The sequence below is a fragment of the Balaenoptera musculus genome, chromosome 5, assembly GCF_009873245.2.
Source record: "Balaenoptera musculus isolate JJ_BM4_2016_0621 chromosome 5, mBalMus1.pri.v3, whole genome shotgun sequence".
Lineage (NCBI taxonomy): Eukaryota > Metazoa > Chordata > Mammalia > Artiodactyla > Balaenopteridae > Balaenoptera > Balaenoptera musculus.
The window spans coordinates 2,509,125-2,523,232 of NC_045789.1; the positions used below are offsets into that span (position 1 = coordinate 2,509,125).

General features: G+C 38.0%; 1 protein-coding gene across 5 annotated transcripts in view; it reads left to right on the top strand.

Annotated features, from left to right (window-relative positions):
- Nucleotides 1-7,589: 7,589 nt before the first annotated feature.
- Nucleotides 7,590-14,108, top strand: part of TMEM144 (transmembrane protein 144) — a 49,283-nt gene continuing 42,764 nt past the window's right edge. For 2 of the 5 annotated variants that reach the window (XM_036853238.1, XM_036853243.1), the window contains exons 1-3: nucleotides 7,590-7,663; nucleotides 11,712-11,808; nucleotides 12,964-13,050. The gene's annotated coding sequence lies outside the window, so the exon portion shown is untranslated. Of the gene's footprint in view, nucleotides 7,664-11,708; nucleotides 11,809-12,900; nucleotides 13,051-14,108 lie in introns of those variants that run through there. The other 3 variants (XM_036853240.1, XM_036853241.1, XM_036853242.1) reach the window with 3 other exon arrangements.

A 14,108-nucleotide genomic window follows, 5' to 3' on the forward strand; every position in this document is an offset into this window, starting at 1 on the left:
AACCCAGCCTGTGCCTCTTATAATACAACAGTGATCAATAAAGTGTTTTTTCTCCTTAGTTGTATGACCCAGCAACGCTTAGTGACAACACCCAGCATCGCTTGAAAGATACTGAAAAACTTAAAATACTGAAGAATTTCCACAGCCTCCTTCCCAGTCCTCATTCTTAACGTATGACCTTATTTTCTACTTCACAGAGAATTAGGAAAAAATCAGAAGGGAATGTACACAAGCCTCCAGCGCATCTTCCCAACCTCCTGCAACTGCACCTGTATACTTGTCCCTTGGCATCCAACAAGGATGCCTCCCTCTGCTCTGCACTAGGATCCCATCTGCTTGCACCCACACAAGGACATTGTTCCAGGAATTCTCTCCTTTCTTCTCCCTGGTGGTCCACCTTCAAGACAGCCCTGGATGATCCTCAACGCCTGGTACCTGCGCCGTGGTGCAGTCCCCTCTCACACTGAGTCAGGGATGGACTGTATAACCAGCAGAATTCTGCAGAAGCCCCAGTGTGTGACTTCAGATGCCAGGTCATAAAAGACAATGGCACCTCTGCCTTCTTGGAGTTCTTACTGTGGGGAAGCCACACCATGTCATGAGGACACTCAAGCAGTCCCCGATGAGGCCCGTGAAGAGAAACTGAGGTCTCCCCCAAGCAGCGAGGGCCAACGCGCCTGGCCCATAAGTAAGCCTTCTCACAGGTGGCACCTCCAGCCCGTCCACATCTTCAGATGCCTGGAGCCATGGCCAGCATCTCCATGCAGTTTTGGGGGAGACTCTGAGTGAGAACCCCACCCAAGATGCTCCCAAATTCCTGACCCACAGAAACTGTGAGAGAGGACAGATGTCCGGTGTCCCCCAAGGCATTGCATTTGGGATAATTTGTTACGCAGCAATAGATAACTAATACATCTCCCGTGATCACAGGACTTGAGCTGCTCCCCATCTTTCCCAGAGGAATAGCCAGAGTCCCCTGCAGGCCTCACGAGGCCCCTCCCATCCTGTTCACCCCATTCTCACCACCCCAGGTCCACCCACGGTGACCTCCTTCCCTTCCTCAGAGCCCTGAGATGGGCCTCAGGGCCTCTGTCCTCACTGTTCCCTCTCCCCTCTCCCCCCAGCCATCCCTCAATGTCTCCCTCTCTAGGAGGTCTTCCCTGATGACCCTTCCAGAAACACAGCTGCCCACATACACCCACATCCACATCCACACACATTTGTCTTTCTCCCTCCTTTATTTTTTCCTTAATACATATTACTGTTTAATAGACCACAGGTACTGTTTATGATCTGGCTGCCCTCATAGCTGAGAGCTGAGCTGGTGCAGGGATTGTTGTCTGTCCCCAGTGCCTATAACACTGTCCAGTTTACTGTACGTCCTCCATAAAGATTTCTCGGATGAATGCATGAATGTTAAGGATGCAAAATTAATAGTACCTTAAAAATGCCTGACACAGGCCTTTGTGATCCGACTCCACTTTATAAACCTGCCTCTAAAATTTACCACTAGTTTATATAGCAAATATATGGGTCCTTAGAATCCACACCTTTTGTTTCATCTTGATTTTCTTCTAAGTTCTCTGTTTTTTAACTTTTATTCCTATTATTATGTCCTCATTCTACACTGCTTCAAAGACTTCATGAAATTAATATAAATAAATGAAAGTAAGTAAGTAAATAGTGTTAGTGTTCTCCTAAACTCAGAATAGGTGATTAAAACTATCACTGGTTCAGTACATTAGAGAATTGTAAACTTTTTAAGGAATAAAGATCTAATTTTCTGTGAACCCTATTTTTAAAAGTTAGCAAAAGGTAATAGTTTATTTTTCATTGAGGTAAACTTTATTGTGAAATAGTTTACATGAAAAATAAACTTTGGATCAGGACAGGGACATTTATTTTTAACATTTTGCCTCAATTCTCAGTATCACAGCGTATTTTTTCTAATGTCAGGTTATTCTTGGAACATATCGTTTGCTTTTGGGATATAATAAAACTCTTCTTGAAAATTATTTTTGATAAATTGATTCTTTCTTTTCCAAAGAATCCAGGAAGAGTTCTTTTAAAGACTACAGTGAATGATTACACTATCTAGTGAATAAACAGGTTTTTTTCTGCCTTCACACAATTCATAATTTCTCATTATGTATAGAATCCTCAAATTTGGGAGCAGGAGAGCACAGCCAGTAGGATCCTATACGAACATTTAGCAACTACTGGAGGGAGGGAGAGTAGCCTAGATTTTGGAAAGCCCTTACAGCCATACTTACCCCAAAGAGTCCTAAAATGATAAACATCTGCTCAGTAATCAAAATGGGAAATAACTGGTTTTGATTCTAAAGGAAAGAATAAAATAGTACTTCTCAGGATATGTTTCACTTTGTAAGTACTTCTCTTATTTAGTGAATGGTTGAAAAAGACAATCAAATTAAATATATATATATAGGTATATACCTTATCATATTTATGTGATTGATAAATTTACCTGGCTGAGGAAATAGTGTAATTGCCATAAAATAATCACAAACTTAACACTTTTGTAGATTTTTTTACATTTACTTTTGTATTGAAGTATAGTTGATTTACGTTTCAGATATACAGAAAAGTAATACAGTTTTATATATATATATATATGTGTATATATATATATATATACACACACACATATCTGTATATATTCTTTTTCAGATTCCTTTCCATTATAGGGTATTACGAGATACTTAATATATTTCCCTGTGCTATACAGAAGGTCCTTGTCATTTATCTATTATATATATAGTAGTGTGTATCTGTTAATCCCAAACTCCTAATTTATCCCTCCCCCTTCCAACTTTATTTTTTAGAACAGCTCTAGATTTACAGAAAAATTAAGCAGATAGGACAGAGTTCCCATATACCCTGTCTCTCCTCTCTCACAGTTCCCGTTAATAATATCTTGCATTAGTGTGGTACCTTTGATACAATGGATGAACCAATACTGAAACATTTTTTTGAGCTAAAGTCCGTAGTTTAGAGTTCACTCTTTAGGCTAGTTCTATGGGTTCTGACAAATGTATAATGTCAAGTACTCACCATTACGTTATCATACAGATAGTTTCACTGTCCTTAATCCCCTGTGCTTCACACCTTCATTTCTCCCCTGCTCCGCTTGAACTTCTCACAACTACCGATCTTTTTACTGTCTCCATAGTTTTGTTTTGTCCAGAATGTCATGTACTTGTAATCATACAGTATGGAGACTTTTCAGATTGGCTTCTTTGACTTAGAAAGATGCATTTAAAGTTCCTTCATGTCTTTTTGTGGTTTGAGTCTTTCTTTTATTGGTAAATAATATTCCACTGTATGGATGTACTACAGTTTGTTTTTCCACTCACCTATTGAGGGACGTCTTGGTTGCTTACAGGTTTTAGCAATTATGAATAAAGCTGCTAGAAACATTTGTGTAGACATAAGTTTCCATTCATTTTTTGTAAATACCTGGAAGGATGATTGCTGGATTATATGGTAAGACTATGTTTATCTTTGTAAGAAACCACCTAACTGTCTTCCAAAGTAACCACACAATTTTGCAATCCCACCTGCAATGAAAGAGAGTTCCTCTTGTTCCAAGGTGTTTCCATAATTTGGAATTGTCAGATTTTTGAACTGGAGCCATTCTAGTAGGTTGTGAAGTGTGATTTAATTTGCAAATGTTTTAACTTGTAATTGCCTAGTTACGTGATGTTGAGACTCCTTTCATATGATTATTTGCCATTTTAAAAACTTTTATAAGCTACCTGTTCAGATCTTGAGTCCACTTTTTAAGCTGTGTAGTTGGTTTTCTTACTGTTGAATTTTAAGAGATCTTTGTATGTTTTTGGATACGAGTCCTTTATCTGATATGTATTTTACAAATGTTTTCTCCCATATCAGGGTTGTCTTTTCATTCTCTTACTGTCTTTCTCAGAGAAGTTTTTAATTTTAGTAAGTTCAATTAATCAATTGTTTCTTTCATTCATTGTGCTTTTAGTGTTGTATATTAAAGCTCATCACCAGATCCAAAGTCACTTAGATTTTCTCCTATGCTTTTACAAGTTTTAAAGTTTCATATTTTACATTTAAGTGTATGATATGTGTCAAAATTTTGTGAAAGGTGTAAGGTCTGCATCTAGCTTAGTTTGTTTTGCACATGGATGTCTAGTTATTCCAGCACTATTTGTTAAAATACTGTCCTTTCTCCATTAAATTGCCTTCGTTTCTTTATCAAAAAGCAGTTGACTATATACATGTGGGTCTATTTAGGGCTCTCCATTCTGTTCCATGAATCTATGTGTGTATTCTTTCACCATTACCACATTGTCTTGATTATTGTACTTTCCAGTAAGCCTTCAAGTTGGGTAGTGTTTCTCTTTGTTGTTCTTCAGTATTGTGTTGGTAATTCTGGGTCTTTTGCCTTTTTGTATAAACTTTAGAATCAGTTCATCAATATTCACAAAATAAGTTTCTAGGATTTTGATTGGGATTGCATTCAATCTACAGATCAAGTTGAGGAGAAGTGACATCTTAACCATACTTTCTTCTATCCATGAACCTGGAATGTTTCTCCATTTATTTAGTTCTTTGATTTTGCTCAAAATAATTTTGTAGTTTTCCTCACATAGATCTTATACAAATTTTGTTAGGTTTATACTAAATATTTTACTTTTTTAGTGCTAATGTAAACAGTATTTTGCTTTTAACTTCAAGTTTTATTGTCCTTTGCTGGCATATAAAAAACAATTGACGTATCTATTAACCTTGTATCTTGCAACCTTGCTATAATTGCTTACTAGTTCCAGGAATTCTTTCTGGCAATTCTTTGGGATTTTCTATATATACAGTCAAATCATTTGTGAACAAAAACAGTTTTATTATTTCCTTCCCAATCTCTGTAACTTTTACTTCTTTTTCTTGTCTAATTGTTTTAGCTAGGACTTCTAGTACAGTACTGAAAAGCAGCTGTGAGAGGGGCTATCTTTATCTTATTCCTGATCTCGGTGGGAAAGCCTTTAGTCTCTCACCATTAAGTATGATGTTAACTGTGGGTTTTTAATAGATGTTCGTTATCAAACTGAGGAAGTTCCCCTTCCTCAATTTCTAGTTTACTGAGCATTTTTATTCTAAGTGGGTATTGGGTTTTGTCAAATGCGTTTTCTATATCTATTGATATGATCATGTGATTTTTCTTTTTTAGCTTGTTGATATGGTGGATTATATTAATTGACTTTTGAATGTTGAACCAGGCTTGCATACCTGGGATAAATCTCAGTTGGTCATTGGGTGTAATTCTTTTAATATATTGTTGGCCTCTATTTGCTAATATTTTGTTGTGGATTTTTTGCTTGTATATTTGTGAGAGATATTGGTCTGTAGTTTTCTTGTAATGTCTTTATCTGGTTTTATTATTAGGATAGTGCTGGCCTCATAGAATGAGTTAAGAATTGTTTTTTTGTTTCTTTTTTCTGCAGGAGTATAGATTAATTGGTATACATTTCTTCCCTAAATGTTGGTAGAATTCACCTGTGAACTTATCAAGGCCTGGTGCTTTCTGTTTTGAAAGCTTATTAATTATTGATTCAATTTATTTAATATAAGCCTATGCAGACTGTGTGCTCCTCTTTAGATGAGTTTTATCACATTGTGTCTTTTTAGGGATTGGTCCATTTCATCTAGTTTATCAAGTGTGTAAGCATAGAGCTGTTTATAATATTCCTTTATTACCCTTTCAACATCCGTGGGATAAGTAGCGATGGCCTCGCTTTCATTTCTAATAATAGTAATTTGTATCTTTTTTTCTTCAGTTAGCCTAGCTAGAGATTTAGACATTTTATTGATCTTTTCAAATAAACAGCTGTTTCCTTTATTTTCTCTATTGTTTTGCTGTTTTCAATTTCATTGATTTCTACTCTAACTTTTTCTTTCTTCTGCTTACTTTGCATTTAATTTGCTCTTCTGTTTCTAGTCTCCTATAATGGGAAAATAGATTACCGATTTTAGATCTTTCTTTTCTAGTATATGTATTAAATACTATAAATTTCCTTCTATGCACTGTTTTCACTGCATCCTATAAGCTTGATAAGCAGTATTTTCATTTTCATTTTAGCTCGATATAAATTTTATTTTGAAAACTCTTCTTTGATCCCTTAGTTATTTAGAGGAGTGTTGTGTAATTTCCAATATTTGGGGATTTTCCAGCTATGGAAACAGAAATAACAGAAATCTTTCTGTTACTTATTTCTAGTTTAATTTCATTGTGGTCTGAGCTCATACTTTGTGTGACACATATTCTTTTAAATGTGTTAAGATGTGTTGTACAGCCTAGAATGTAGCCAATTCTGGTTAACGTTTTATTTGAGCTTACTGAGCTTCTATGTGAGGTTAGTGTTTTATGTGTTGTCTCTTGTGATTGGATGAGATACACAACTGTCTTTTAGATCCAGATGATAATGGCGCTATTCAATTCAACTATATCCTCACTGATTTCATGCCTGCTGGATCTGTCCATTACCAATAGAGGGGTGCTGAAACTGAAAGTGTAAGAGTGCATTTATGTCTCTTTCTCCTTGCAGTTTTATCTGGTTTTGCCTCATGTACTTTGATGCTCGATTGTGAGGTTCGGACACAGGATTGTCGTGTCTTCTTGGTGAGTTGACCCTTTATCATTATGTATCCCTGAAAATTTCCTTGTTCTGAAGTCTGCTTTGTCTGAAATTAAAATGGCCATTCCAGCTTTCTTCTAATTAGTGTTAGCACTGTGTATCTCTCTCCATTTTTAATCTGTGTCTTTATCATTAAAGTGGGTTTCTTGTAAACAACATGTAATTGGGTCCTATATTTTATTCACTCTGTCAGTCTTTATCTTTTAATTGGTGTATTTAGATAATTCACATCTAAAGTGATTATTGATAGAGGTGGATTAATATGTACCATATACTTTTTTCTATTTGTTGCCCTTCTGCTTTGTTTTCTTTTTTTGTCTTCCCTCCCTTTTTCTGGTTTTAATCAGGGATTTATATGATTCTATTTTCTCTCCTCTCTTAGCATATTAATTATACTTTTTAAAAGATTTTAAGGGTTGCCCTAGAATATGCAGTAAACATTTATAACTATCCTAAATCCACTTTCAAATAACACTGTACCTCTTCACAGGTAATGCAGGTTCTTTATCATAAACTATTCCCAGTTCCTCCCTCCCGTCCCTTATAACATTGCTGTCATTCATTTCACTTACCCATAAGCTATACTCACCCAACTTATGGTTGCTATTTTTATTTTGAAGTTATCTATTAGATGAATTAAGAATAAAAAATAAGGTCTTATTTTTACTTTCATTTATTCCTTTTCTCATGTTCTTCCTTTCTTCATGTAGATCCAAGTTCCTGACTATATCATTTTTCTTCTCTATGAAGAACTTCTTTTAACATTTCTTCCAAGACAGGTCTACTCATGAAAAATTTCCTCAGGTTTTGTTGTCCGAGAAAGTCTAATTCCTCTCCACTTTCAAAGGATAATTACACTGGATACAGAATTCTACATTGGTGGATTTTTCTTTCAGCACTATAAATACTTCATTCCACTCTTCTTGTTTGCATGGTTTCTGAAGAGAGAAGTCTGATGTAATTCTATTCTTGCTTTACCATAGGTAAGGTATATTTTTTCTTCCAGCTTCTTTCAATATTTTTTTTTTGTCTGATATTCTGCAACTTGAATATGATACGCCTACATGTAGATATTTTTGTATTTATCCTGTCTGATGTTTTCTGAGCTTCTTGAGTCTCTGGTTTGGTATCTGCCATCAATTCTGGAAAATTCTCAGCCTATTACTTCAAATAATTCTTCTCCTTCCTCTCTTTACTGTCTGGTATTCCCATTATTTATATTTTACACTTTTTTGTAATTTTTTCATAGTTCTCGGATATTGTTCCTTTTTCCAAAAAAAAATCTTTTTTCTCTTTACACTTAAATTTGAGAAGTTTCTATTGACATATCTTCAAGCTCATGGGTTACTTCTCAGCTGTGAAAAGCATTCTCCATTTTGCATTGTTTCTGTTTTCTAGCAGCTTCTTCTGATTCTTAGAGTTTTCATCTCTCTGCTTATATTACACATCTGTTCTTGCAAGTTGTAAACTTTCTGGAGTAGAGCTCTTATCATGTTAATTATTTTAAGTACTTTAAATTCCCAGTCTGATCATTCCAAAACCTCTACCATATCAGAGTCTGGTTCTGATGCTTGCTTTATCTCTTCAGACTGTGTTTTTTCTTGCCTTTTAGCAGGCATTCTAATTCTTTACAAGCCATACATGATGTATCAGATAATAGGAACTGAGGTAAGCAGGTCTTTAGTGTGAGGTTTTATGTTAACATGGCCAGGAGTCGGGCTGTGTTTACTGTTTGCTGTGTCAGAGGTTTCACTTTCCTTTAACATCCCTTGTTCTGTCTGCTCTCGTGTCTTTGGGTTTACTTAGAAACTCCTTTCTGAATGGTGTCTGTGTCCTGCAGCTCTCTCAGTTGTAATCCACTGTTACTGTACTGGAGAACTTTTAATACGATCGTAAGGTATTGGGAAGGAGAGGCATTCTATAATCTTATGATTAAATCTCCCTTTTTATCTGGCCGGAATCCCCAGGCTATGACCTTCAGAATAGTTGTTCAGGCTTTTTCTTGTTGGGATGACAGGCATGACAACTTCCAGCACCTTCAAATGTCCAAGTGGGAACCAGCAGTTCTTTTTTCCCTCATGTGAGACAGGCTAGAAGAGGCACAAGTTATCTAGTTGTTCTCCCTGGAGGTCAGATGGAGCTCTGATATTGAAGTTTCCCTTGCGGGCTAGCCTTTGTTTCAGGAAAAGGAAGCTTTGGGTATATTTCAGAATGAGTGCTTTTTCCCTCCCCTTGCCAGAGGCAAGAGAGAATTTTTCTCTGATCTTCACAGGAGAGCCTGTGGGGCTCCTGAAGGTAAAACTCCTGAAAGTGTGGGTGCTCCCCTGAGGCTGGGTCCTGCTCCCCCAGAGTTTTCCATTCTCAATTAAGTCCACACTCCGTCTCCAGCTATTCACAGATTACTGCTTAAGTGTCCCCACCCATTACTGGCTCTTGTTCCTAGTCAGCTGGGATTGTCTGCATTTCACCTACTTCTTCAGTTTTCAGGGAGGTGATTTGTCCTGAATTCTCTGGTAGATGTAAGTAGAATTGTTGATTTTCAGTTGGTTCAGCTTTTTTCTTGTTGTGATGGCAGCAGTGACAGTTTCTAAGATCTTCATACGTCAGAGTGGAAACCTGAAGTCCTAATAATAATATTTTATATCCATTATATCTTTTGACGACACGAAAGGGTGCCAATGAAAAATTAGTCGATCCAAGAAAGAAATGGAAAATTTTATTCAAGCCAATTTTGAGGATTATAACTCAGAAAGAGCATCTCAGAAAGCTCTAAGAACTATTGTGCCCATTAGAAGTCAAGGCACAGTTATATAAGTTTCTTGAGACAGAGGGCTGTACATCAAATGACATGTTACTGGCAGTTTACATGATCCAGATCTAATTGGCATCGTGGCGGGTCATGTGATCCCCTACAAGATCAGGAAGGAATGTTGTCTTTTAAGGAGTTGTCTTGTTAATGCTGGGAGAATGTTGCTCGTTGTGGTTGAGCAGGTATTCCTACAAATGGGGGAGGTCTGGTCGATGCATAAGGCAGATACACAATGCATAGTGCCGGGGGAGAGGGGGCCAAAGGTCAGAGAAGGCTTTTTTCTGTTTAAATTTTTCTTGTCTTGCCATTAAATACAAATTTTTATTTCACAAGGTACACAGATCTTATTATTGGCATTTAACCGACAAGAAAACTGAGGCTGAAGGAGATTAAGTAACTTTCCCAAAGACAAAGGGCCAGTAGGTGAAGCTAACCCACATCTTCTAGACCCTGCCAAGACTCCTCCAACACAGACGCGTATGTTCAGTCATTAATGCACCTGCAACAGTGTGAAAGGAAAACTTCCGTGTAAGAGAGGATCGTCCACATTTCAGTTGGCTCTGTGGCCTGATTATAAAAAGCCCTGCCCTGGGATATTCCATAATAAATGTCCTCAAGCCTGACTCAGACCCCAGCTCCCATTTAGATTTTAGGGGATTCACAACAGTGGGAGTCTCAGTTTCTCAGTATGAATCTGGAGCAAGAACTAACCACGTGATCATTCACTAAGGTCTCTTGCAATCACAAAATGAAGCAGCGCTAGGTTGTATTTAGGCTTCATGTTTTTGGAAGAGAGAGTTGGTATATGTGTGTATCTGTGGGTCTGTGGGTATGGATATGTGAAAGAGGAAGTTATGTCTTTACAATTTTTCTGAACTGCTAAATTAAGCCTCTCCCTTAAGTGAAAAGCCTTAGCTTCTTTAATTCTGTAAATGATATGACACTTTACCTTCCCACCTGCTTAAATACACTATAGCTTATGAATATGAATAATATTTAAAGCAGGACTTCCTTCCGGGATTTCCTTTGCCTTTGGATTGTCCTTATGTTTTCTCGTGGTAACTCCATAACTATTACCAACAGCTGAAATGTCTCAGTGTGCAATCTCACTTCCTCAGAGAGGCCTTCCTTGAACTCTTGGACAGGACAGAACCCAGCACTTCCTCTTTCTGAACCTATGTGTTCATATCTTTGTCCCTTGCTATTCTGGAATCTTCATGAGGGTGGATTCTGCATAAGTCACAGCTGCACCCCCCAGGGCTGACAGTCTAGGATGGTGCTGTCCACTAGACTTTTCTGCAGGATAGAGATGTTCTATCATCTGCAAGTGATTGCTGAGCACTTGAAAAGTACAGGTGAACTACTGAATTTTTAATCCCAATTTAAATTTAAATAGCTATAAGCTGCTAGTGGCCACATATCAGACAGTGGAGGCCTAGAGCAACGTGTCTCAAAATCTAAATCAAGATGTCAGGAGTCTGCTTCTTGATCCATCCTCCAGGTAATTCTTACCAGCAGTAAAATGTCACAACTGTTGGTCTAGAATGGGATTCTCAATCCTGGCTGCATATTAGACTCGCCTGGAGGAGGTGTTAAAAGAGAACGTGTCCCAGCCACGCCCCTAGAGATTCTATTTCAATTGGTCTGGTGTGGGGTGCAGGTATTAGTATTTAAAAAACGAAACAAGACAGAAACTCTCCCCTGGGGACTGTTACGGGCAGTCAGGCTTGAGCGTCTAGAAGATCTGTTCTCACTCGGCCCTCAGAATAGACCAAATAAATATACAGATAAATGGTCTGGGGGCGTTTATAAAGGATTAGTGATTACAAGTGAAATCTGGTGATGTCGCAAGAGATAATTAGTGACATTAGTGGTTCAGATGAATTTCTTGACGTTCCACGAAAAAAAAAATTCAGCTTTAGATAATCTCTAACGACTGTGTGAAATTCCTTGTCCTTTTATCCATAAACGGTACAAATCATACCAAGCTCTGCGACATCTGGAGAGGGTGACACGCTCAGAGTTCCCTAAGCAATCATCTCTTAAGATGCACAAAAGCCTCTCTAGTTTGCTGGTTGATTGACAGAGGGCCTGGTGACTTCACATGCAGTCACGTGACCGTCCGCTGCCCAGCAGCTGGAAGAAGGTGTTTTCCAACCTGCCGCTCCGGGCAGGTCCCGGGTCTCCTTTGCTAAGCCCTCCCCCCTCCTCCCCCCCGCCAGGTGCGTCGGTCACCGTCTCGGCGGTAAGGAACGGCGCCCGGACTAGCGCGGGAACGTGGGTGCCGGAGTCCCGCCCTCCCCTCCGGCAGGTGCACAGGTAAGGGTCCCGCAGGAAGTCCAGGCTGGCCGGGTGCCCGGCGCAGAGGGAATCAGGCGGGTGCAGGCTGGGCGCCGGCGCGGGGGAGGCGGCCGCGCTTGTGCAGAGCCCAGGGAATTTCAGCCCCGGCCCCGGGCGCGGCGAGGACCGCAACTCAAGGAAACCCGAGCAGCTTTGCAGTGGAGTGTCTGATAAATTTTCAAAAAGTGCTCCTGATTGAAAAGAAAAAAAAAAAAAAAAATCAAGGCTCAGAATAAGTAGGTTCAAGCACTGCTAATTTTAGCCAAGACACCGGAGGAGCTTGCCAGGGGATTTGAGGAAATTAACACGAAACTAAAACCGAATCTTAGGTGAAGTGGAGCAAGGAATATTGATCAGCACATACTAAATGCTAACAAAAGGTCTCCAGAGAGAGAGGTTCACAGGAAAAAGCTTAAACTACTACGAGAGATTTAAGGGAGAAGTACTATTCAATGAAACAAAAGTACTAGAACAAAAATAAATGAATATAGTTTAACAATATATCAGCATATACTTAAACATGTGAAAACTACTTTAGTCTAAAGTATATTAAGTTAATTTAAATATTATTCAAAAGTAGTCTGAGCCTTGTTAACTCAACAGGTTTGCATTTTAAAAAACTGGGTCTAGAGTGTGCTGGAGTGATATTTTTTTCCTTTCCACAGAATTTCATTGATTTAGAATGAGGTAGATTCTTCCTTAAAGATAGTAAACATTGCCAACCCACAGTGAAATTAGATCACATGCTTTCTGAAATGTACCAGAGGGGCATGCAATAAACTTCATTTATCTGCAGGTAATAACTAAGTAACACTGGTTAATGTTCACTCAGCAGTCAAAATGCAGTGTATGCGGTGATTAGCACGCCAGATTATTCTTTCAAGGAAACCTGAGAGGTTTAGGGTTGTCAGTATTCTTCAGTAGACACATCGTTTTGCTCATGTTGCTATTTTTTTAAGGGTAGGCATTCTCTTCGCAATGTGCTTATAAAGGGATTTTTTCGCTTAGCTGATTTTAGTTAAAATGGAAACAAAATTAGTTTTTTAGCTGAACTTAATCATGTGTCCTCAGTCGTGTGATATCCTTCCTGGATACCTCCTGCTCCTCTGACCTATTGCAGCTCTGGTATTTTAGCAACAATCCACCAGCTTGACCCTTGAGCAAAACCCATGGAAGCCATTGATGGAAGCCACAGGGCTGAAACTTTCTTTGCATCTAATAGTAAGACTATTATTATTTTTATTGAAGTAGTGTTACTGTGTCAGTGTTTAAATGTCTTAGCATCTCTTCCTCAACTACGGTCCCATGGAGGATATTGTCTTAACAGCATTTTGTCTTATTTTAAGAAAACACACAAAATTTTAAATAGATATCTTTTTTGCTAAAATTTATTCATCAATTTGAAGTTATTCCTGTTTTGGGTTAAACTATGTTTAATAATACCAAAGAAGATATATTGTAGGTAGTTGTATATTTGATAATTCTCTGCAAAGAACACATAAGGAACAATACGTGAAAAATAAAATGAAACACCTTAAATGTAAAAATTTATCATTGTAAAATAAAATAATAAGGAAAGGTAATTTCAGATGTACTTTGTTCAATACATATCCACAAGATGGTATCACTATAATATTAAATTTGGGGGAAAAAAACCACTGGATTATTTTAAATTCCATTCCAGAAGATTTATATAGAGAAGTGAATGAATCAAAAGGTCAATGCGCAAAATGATTTCAAAATGGTATTGTGGCATGACTCTGGTTACCTCCTGTGTTAAAAATGACTGTGTTATTTTTTTCTCATGTAGCTTGTACAACTGAAAAAGTGAATTATGTTCAACATCCTTTTCCAAATGTTATCTTATGAAAAATGTCTGGTTCTTAGCTATTTGGGTTTTGGTCCTTTAGGAAACTAGAACTTTTTAATAAGCTTAGCAGTGTTGCCCAGTAGAATTTTCTGCAATGATAGGCGTGTTCTACATATAATCTGCTCTGTCCAGTATGGTAGCTGCTGATTATATGTGGCCATTGAGCACTTGAAATGTAGTTAACTTAGCTAAGGAACTGAGTTTTTTTCTTTTACTAAATTTTAATTGATGTTAATGAAAATTTAGTTACCCATATGTGACCAGTGGCTACCGGATTGCACAGATATCTGACTAGCTGCTCGCCTTTGTTCTGCTGGCTGGTTGATAGTATTGCGCAAGACACAGCTGCTGACCTTGTACTGTCGGGGAGTCCTGAAGGTATTTTTCAAGAGCCTTAATCTGGAAGGGA